Below are 8,825 nucleotides of genomic sequence, written 5' to 3'. Positions count from 1 at the left end.
ACAATTTAAATCCATGTTCAAGTATTTTTTTATTATTATTGTAAAGAATAATAAATACATTTTAATTTAATTCTTCATTTTAGCTTCTGTTTTTTCGACGAAGAATATTTGTGAAATATTTCTTCAAATTTATGATTAAAATTAAAAAAAAATATTCAGGCAAATATAGAATATCTGTAGAAACAAATTTAAATCTTATTTCAAAGTCTTTGAATTTCTTTTAAAAAGAAAATTTCTGGAAAATCTAGAATAAGTGAAGAATATTTATATAGCGCTTTTCTCTAGTGACTCAAAGCGCTTTACATAGTGAAACCCAATATCTAAGTTACATTTAAAGCAGTGTGGGTGGCACTGGGAGCAGGTGGGTAAAGTGTCTTGCCCAAGGACACAACGGCAGTGACTAGGATGGCGGAAGTGGGAATCGAACCTGCAACCCTCACGTCGCTGGCACGGCCACTCTACCAACCGAGCTATGATTTGTCTTTGTTAGAAATATAGCTTGGTCCAATTTATTATATATTCTAACAAAGTGCAGATTGGATTTTAACCTATTTAAAACATGTCAGCAAAACCCTAAAATCAATCTTAATCAGGAAAAATGACTAATGATGTTCCATAATATTATTTTTTTTAACTTTTTCAAAAAGATTCGAATTAGCTAGTTTTTCTCTTCATTTTTTGTGGTTGAATTTTGAATTTTAAAGAGTCAAAATTTAAGATAAATTATGTTTCAAAATTGAATTTTCTTTTTTTCCCCCTTTTTTATCTTCTTTTAAACCGTTCGATTAAGTGTTTTTTTCATCATTTATTCTCTACAAAAACCTTCCGTAAAAGGAAAAAAAATGTACAACAGAATGACAGACAGAAATACCCATTTTTAAAGGTAAATTGAGCAAATTGGCTATTTCTGGGAATTTATTTAAGTGTGTATCAAACTGGTAGCCCTTGGCATTAATCAGTACCCAAGAAGTAAAATTACAGAATCTCACAAAATGAGAGTTTTGTTTAAATCACTTTAAGTCTATTCATATTATATATTCTAACAAAGTGCAGATTGGATTTGAACCTATTCAAAACATGTCATCAAAATAATATAATTAATCTTACTCAGGAAAAATTACTAACGATGTTCCATTAATTCTTAAATTTTTTTCAAAAAGATTCAAATTAGCTAGTTTTTATATTAATTGTTTTCGGTTGAATTTTAAATTTTAAAGAGTCGAAATTGAAGATAAACTGTTTCAAAATAAAATTTTCATTTTTTTGGTGTTTTCTCTTCTTTTAAACCGTTTAAGTGTTTTTTTCACCATTAATTCTCTACAAAAACCTTCCGTAAAAGGAAAAAAAAATGTACGACGGAATGACAGACAGAAATACAATTTATTTAAGTGTGTATCAAACTGGTAGCCCTTTGCATTAATCAGTAGCCAAAAATAGCTCTTGCTTTCCAAAAGGTTGGTGACCCCTGCTGTATGCTTTTGAATACTACTTAAAGTTAACAAGTGTATTTAGCACAAAATAAAATACTCTGATTGAATTCAACTCCATGGTTTGTTTTGGATATTTGATACAAATGTTATTTTATAAGTAATTAGTGGAATTTTCGACGAAGAATATTTGTGAAATATTTCTTCAGATTTACGATTAAAATTAAAAAATATTCTGGCAAATTTAGATAATCTGTAGAAACAAATTTTAATCTTATTTCAAAGTCTTTGAATTTATTTTAAAAAGAAAATTTATGGAAAATCTAGAATAAGTGAAGAATATTTATATAGCGCTTTTCTCTAGTGACTCAAAGCGCTTTACATAGTGAAACCCAATATCTGTAGAATCAAATTTAAATCTTATTTAATAGTATTTTTAATTTTTTTTTTTTAATTTTTGTTCTGGAAAATCTAGAAGAAATAATGATTTGTCTTTGTTAGAAATATAGCTTGGTCCAATTTGTTATATATTCTAACAAAGTGCAGATTGGATTTTAAACTATTTAAAACATGTCATCAAAATTTTCAAATTAATCTTAATCAGGAAAAATGACTAATGATGTTCCATAATATTATTTTTTTAACTTTTTCAAAAAGATTCGAATTAGCTAGTTTTTCTCTTCATTTTTTTGGGTTGAACTTTGAATTTTAAAGAGTCGAAATTGAAGATAAACTATGTTTCAAAATAAAATTTTCATTTTTTTCGTGTTTTCTCCTCTTTTAAACCGTTTAAGTGTTTTTTTCACCAATAATTCTCTACAAAAACCTTCCGTAAAAGGAAAAAAAATGTATGACGGAATGACAGACAGAAATCCACATTTTTAAAGGTAAATTGAGCAAATTGGCTATTTCTGGCAATTTATTTAAGTGTGTATCAAACTGGTAGCCCTTGGCATTAATCAGTAGCCAAGAAGTAAAATTACAGAATCTCACAAAATGAGAGTTTTGTTTAAATCACTTTTAGTCTATTCATATTATATATTCTAACAAAGTGCAGATTGGATTTGAACCTATTCAAAACATGTCATCAAAATGATATAATTAATCTTACTCAGGAAAAATTACTAATGATGTTCCAATAATTCTTAATTTTTTTTAAAAAATATTCAAATTAGCTAGTTTTTATATTAAGTTTTTTCGGTTGAATTTTGAATTATAAAGAGTTGAAATTGAAGATAAACTCTTTCAAAATTAAATTTGAAATTTTTTCGTGTTTTCTCCTCTTTTAAACCGTTTAATTGTTTTTTTTCACCATTAATTCTCTACAAAAACCTTCCGTAAAAGGAAAAAAAATGTACGACTGATTGTCAGACAGACAGAAATACAATTTATTTAAGTGTGTATCAAACTGGTAGCCCTTTGCATTAATCAGTACCCAAGAATAGCTCTTGCTTTCCAAAAGGTTGGTGACCCCTGCTGTATGCTTTTGAATACTACTTAAAGTTAACAAGTGTATTTAGCACAAAATAAAATACTCTGATTGAATTCAACTCCACGGTTTGTTTTAGATATTTTTAACAAATGTTATTTTATAAGTAATTAGTGGAATTTTCGACGAAGAATATTTGTGAAATATTTCTTCAAATTTATGATTAAAATTCCCCAAAAAGTATTCTGGCAAATCTAGATAATCTGTAGAAACAAATTTAAATCTTATTTCAAAGCCTTTGAATTTCTTTCAAAAAGAAAATTTCTGGAAAATCTAGAATAAGTGAAGAATATTTATATAGCGCTTTTCTCTAGTGACTCAAAGCGCTTTACATAGTGAAACCCAATATCTGTAGAATCAAATTTAAATCTTATTTCAAAGTATTTTTAATTTTTTTTTTTTAATTTTTGTTCTGGAAAATCTAGAAGAAATAATTATTTGTCTTTGTTAGAAATATAGCTTGGTCCAATTTGTTATATATTCTAACAAAGTGCAGATTGGATTTTAACCTATTTAAAACATGTCATCAAAATTCTAAAATTAATCTTAATCAGGAAAAATGACTAATGATATTCCATAAATTATTTTTTTTAACTTTTTCAAAAAGATTCAAATTAGCTAGTTTTTCTCTTCATTTTTTTGGGTTGAACTTTAAATTTTAAAGAGTTGAAATTGAAGATAAACTATGTTTCAAAATAAAATTTTCATTTTTTTTTCGTGTTTTCTCCTCTTTTAAACCGTTTAAGTGTTTTTTTCACCAATAATTCTCTACAAAAACCTTCCGTAAAAGGAAAAAAAATGTATGACGGAATGACAGACAGAAATCCACATTTTTAAAGGTAAATTGAGCAAATTGACTATTTCTGGCAATTTATTTAAGTGTGTATCAAACTGGTAGCCCTTGGCATTAATCAGTACCCAAGAAGTAGCTCTTGCTTTCAAAAAGGTTGGTGACCCCTGCATTGCAAATTGCAGATTCTCACAAAATGAGAGTTTTGTTTAAATCACTTTAAGTCTATTCATATTATATATTCTAACAAAGTGCAGATTGGATTTGAACCTATTCAAAACATGTCATCAAAATAATATATTTAATCTCACTCAGGAAAAATTACTAACGATGTTCCAATAATTCTTAATTTTTTTTCAAAAATATTCAAATTAGCTAGTTTTTATATTAATTTTTTCCGGTTGAATTTTAAATTTTAAAGAGTTGAAATTGAAGATAAACTGTTTCAAAATAAAATTTTCATTTTTTTCGTGTTTTCTCCTCTTTTAAACCGTTTAATTGTTTTTTTCACCAATAATTCTCTACAAAAACCTTCCGTAAAAGGAAAAAAAATGTACGACGGAATGTCAGACAGACAGAAATACAATTTATTTAAGTGTGTATCAAACTGGTAGCCCTTTGCATTAATCAGTAGCCAAAAATAGCTCTTGCTTTCCAAAAGGTTGGTGACCCCTGCTGTATGCTTTTGAATACTACTTAAAGTTAACAAGTGTATTTAGCACAAAATAAAATACTCTGATTGAATTCAACTCCACGGTTTGTTTTGGATATTTGATACAAATGTTATTTTATAAGTAATTAGTGGAATTTTCGACAAAGAATATTTGTGAAATATTTCTTCAAATGTATGATTAAAATTCCCCAAAAAGTATTCTGGCTAATCTAGATAATCTTTAGAAACAAATGTAAATCTTATTTCAAAGTCTTTGAATTCATTTTAAAAAGAAAATTTCTGGAAAATCTAGAATAAGTGAAGAATATTTATATAGCGCTTTTCTCTAGTGACTCAAAGCGCTTTACATAGTGAAACCCAATATCTGTAGAATCAAATTTAAATCTTATTTCAAAGTATTTTGAATTTTTTTTTTTTTTTTTTTGTTCTGGAAAATCTAGAAGAAATAATGATTTGTCTTTGTTAGAAATATAGCTTGGTCCAATTTGTTATATATTCTAACAAAGTGCAGATTGGATTTTAACCTATTTAAAACATGTCATCAAAATTTTTAAATTAATCTTAATCAGGAAAAATGACTAATGATGTTCCATAAATTATTTTTTTAACTTTTTCAAAAAGATTCGAATTAGCTAGTTTTTCTCTTCATTTTTTTGGGTTGAACTTTGAATTTTAAAGAGTCGAAATTGAAGATAAACTATGTTTCAAAATAGAATTTTCATTTTTTCCCCTGTTTTCTCCTTTTTAAATCGTTTAATTAAGTGTTTTTATCATCATTTATTCTCTACAAAAATCTTCCGTAAAAGGAAAAAAAATGTACGACGGAATGACAGACAGAAATACCCATTTTTAAAGGTAAATTGAGCAAATTGGCTATTTCTGGCAATTTATTTAAGTGTGTATCAAACTGGTAGCCCTTGGCATTAATCAGTAGCCAAGAAGTAAAATTACAGAATCTCACAAAATGAGAGTTTTGTTTAAATCACTTTAAGTCTATTCATATTATATATTCTAACAAAGTGCAGATTGGATTTTAACTTATTTAAAACATGTCATCAAAATAATATAATTAATCTTACTCAGGAAAAATTACTAACGATGTTCCAATAATTCTTAATTTTTTTTCAAAAATATTCAAATTAGCTAGTTTTTATATAAATTTTTTTCGGTTGAATTTTAAATTTTAAAGAGTTGAAATTGAAGATAAACTCTTTCAAAATAAAATGTTCATTTTTTTTGTGTTTTCTCCTCTTTTAAACCGTTTAAGTGTTTTTTTCACCAATAATTCTCTACAAAAACCTTCCGTAAAAGGAAAAAAAATGTACGACGGAATGTCAGACAGACAGAAATACAATTTATTTAAGTGCGTATCAAACTGGTAGCCCTTGGCATTAATCAGTACCCAAGAATAGCTCTTGCTTTCCAAAAGGTTGGTGACCCCTGCTGTATGCTTTTGAATACTACTTAAAGTTAACAAGTGTATTTAGCACAAAATAAAATACTCTGATTGAATTCAACTCCACGGTTTGTTTTGGATATTTGATACAAATGTTATTTTATAAGTAATTAGTGGAATTTTTGACGAAGAATATTTGTGAAATATTTCTTCAAACTTATGATTAAAATTCAAAAACAATATTCTGGCAAATCTAGATAATCTGTAGAAACAAATGTAAATCTTATTTCAAAGTCTTTGGATTTATTTCAAAAAGAACATTTCTGGAAAATCTAGAATAAGTGAAGAATATTTATATAGCGCTTTTCTCTAGTGACTCAAAGCGCTTTACATAGTGAAACCCAATATCTGTAGAATCAAATTTAAATCTTATTTCAAAGTATTTTTAATTTTTTGTTCTGTAAAATCTAGAAGAAATAATGATTTGTCTTGGTTAGAAATATAGCTTGGTCCAATTTGTTATATATTCTAACAAAGTGCAGATTGGATTTTAAACTATTTAAAACCCTAAAATCAATCTTAATCAGGAAAAATGACTAATGATGTTCCATAAATTATTTTTTTTAACTTTTTCAAAAAGATTCGAATTAGCTAGTTTTTCTCTTCATTTTTTTTGGTTGAATTTTGAATTTTAAAGAGTTGAAATTGAAGATAAACTGTTTCAAAATAAAAGTTTCATTTTTTTCGTGTTTTCTCCTCTTTTAAACCGTGTTTTTTTCACCAATAATTCTCTACAAAAACCTTCCGTATAAAGAAAAAAAATGTATGACGGAATGACAGACAGAAATACAATTTATTTAAGTGTGTATCAAACTGGTAGCCCTTGGCATTAATCAGTACCCAAGAAGTAGCTCTTGCTTTCCAAAAGGTTGGTGACCCCTGCTGTATGCTTTTGAATACTACTTAAAGTTAACAAGTGTATTTAGCACAAAATAAAATACTCTGATTGAATTCAACTCCACGGTTTGTTTTAGATATTTTTAAATGTTATTTTATAAGTAATTAGTGGAATCGACGAGCATAGCTTTGCCTTTGCGTACAATGACAGGAACTGGTCGGGCTTTTGGAGAAGCGTACGAGCATAGCTTTGCCTTTGCGTACAATGACAGGAACTGGTCGGGCTTTTGGAGAAGCGTATAAATGTCACCGGGATAAAGTTGCAGAACAACCACACATCTCACATGTCTGAAATAAAAGTGAGGCTGAGCACCGTTCCATAAAAGCCGAAGAGGGATTACATATCCTCTTGGAATGCGGGGGATGAACAGTTGTCATTTGGTATAAAACCCCAAATTAGTCCTGCGCTGATAAACAAGATGTTAGGGATGCCATGACGGCAATAAAAGTTTTAACGAACGTCTTTGACGCAACGGCGCCGCGTCTTTGTTAATTTGATCGAACGTTTGTCTGAGCCCAGCTTTGTTTCTGCCTTTCACATCGGACCTGATACCAGGTCTGCCAGGAAGGATTTGACCTTGAAGCATAGCGAGATGTGGAAACGTGTTGGACACATTCTATTCAAACAAGGTCGTAGGTTTTTTTTTCAGCAAGTCTGCCTCGACCTTTTTTATTCTGGTGATTTTTATTAGGTGTCTTCTTTGAGCGTTTGTAAACGGTTTCTGGGACCTTGCCCGAAGTAAGCTTGATTCCGTCCCAGTGGTTTGACACCTCTTTGTTAGGAGTAGCGTACAGGCTATTTACTGCAGTCACCTTGAGTTTAGCGGCGCGCGCACATTTTCACATACGTGGTGACAAAATGTTGTCACCCGGATCACACACACACACAACTCTGTTGCGTCACTTCAATGTTTCAGTTTCGAGTCATATGACCATTCCAGTGTGTATGATATAGTTTTTTAATGGAGAAATATACAGTGGGGCAAAAAAGTATTTAGTCAGCCGCCGATTGTGCAAGTTCTCCCACTTAAAATGATGACAGAGGTCTGTAATTTTCATCCTAGGTACACTTCAACTGTGAGAGACAGAATGTGGAAAAAAAATCCAGGAATTCACATTGTAGGAATTTTAAATAAATAAGTATTTGGTCACTTCAAACAAGGAAGATCTCAGGCTCTCACAGACCTGTAACTTCTTCTTTAAGAAGCTCTTCTGTCCTCCACTCGTTACTTGTATTAATGGAACCTGTTTGAACTCGTTATCTGTATAAAAGACACCTGTCCACAGCCTCAAACAGTCAGACTCCAAACTCCACAACGGCCAAGACCAAAGAGCTGTCGAAGGACACCAGGAAAGGAATTGTAGACCTGCACCAGACTGGGAAGAGTCTCACCTTAAAACTCATCTGTATACTCTAGCCTTTAAATAGACCTCCTTTTTAGACCAGTTGATCTGCCGCTTCTTTTCTTTCTCCTATGTCCCCCCCCCTCCCTTGTGGAGGGGGTCCGGTCCGATGACCATGGATGAAGTACTGGCTGTCCAGAGTCGAAACCCAGGATGGACCGCTCGCCTGTGTATCGGTTGGGGACATCTCTACGCTGCTGATCCGCTTGAGATGGTTTCCTGTGGACGGGACTCTCGCTGCTGTCTTGGATCCGCTTGAACTGAACTCTCGCGGCTGTGTTGGAGCCACTATGGATTGAACTTTCAGAGTATCATGTTAGACCCGCTCGACATCCATTGCTTTCGGTCCCCTAGAGGGGCGGGGGGGTTGCCCACATCTGAGGTCCTCTCCAAGGTTTCTCATAGTCAGCATTGTCACTGGCGTCCCACTGGATGTGAATTCTCCCTGCCCACTGGGTGTGAGTTTTCCTTGCCCTTTTGTGGGTTCTTCCGAGGATGTTGTAGTCGTAATGATTTGTGCAGTCCTTTGAGACATTTGTGATTTGGGGGCTATATAAATAAACATTGATTGATTGATTGAATCTACAATAGACAAGCAAGGCCGTGTTAAAAAAATCAACTGTGGTAGCCATTAGCAGAAAGTGGAAAAATGACAAGACCACTGATAATCTCCCACGCAAGATCTCATC

Source organism: Nerophis ophidion, linkage group LG07, assembly GCF_033978795.1.
Source record: "Nerophis ophidion isolate RoL-2023_Sa linkage group LG07, RoL_Noph_v1.0, whole genome shotgun sequence".
NCBI classification, from domain to species: Eukaryota; Metazoa; Chordata; class Actinopteri; order Syngnathiformes; family Syngnathidae; genus Nerophis; species Nerophis ophidion.
Note: the sequence above shows the minus strand (reverse complement) of the source record.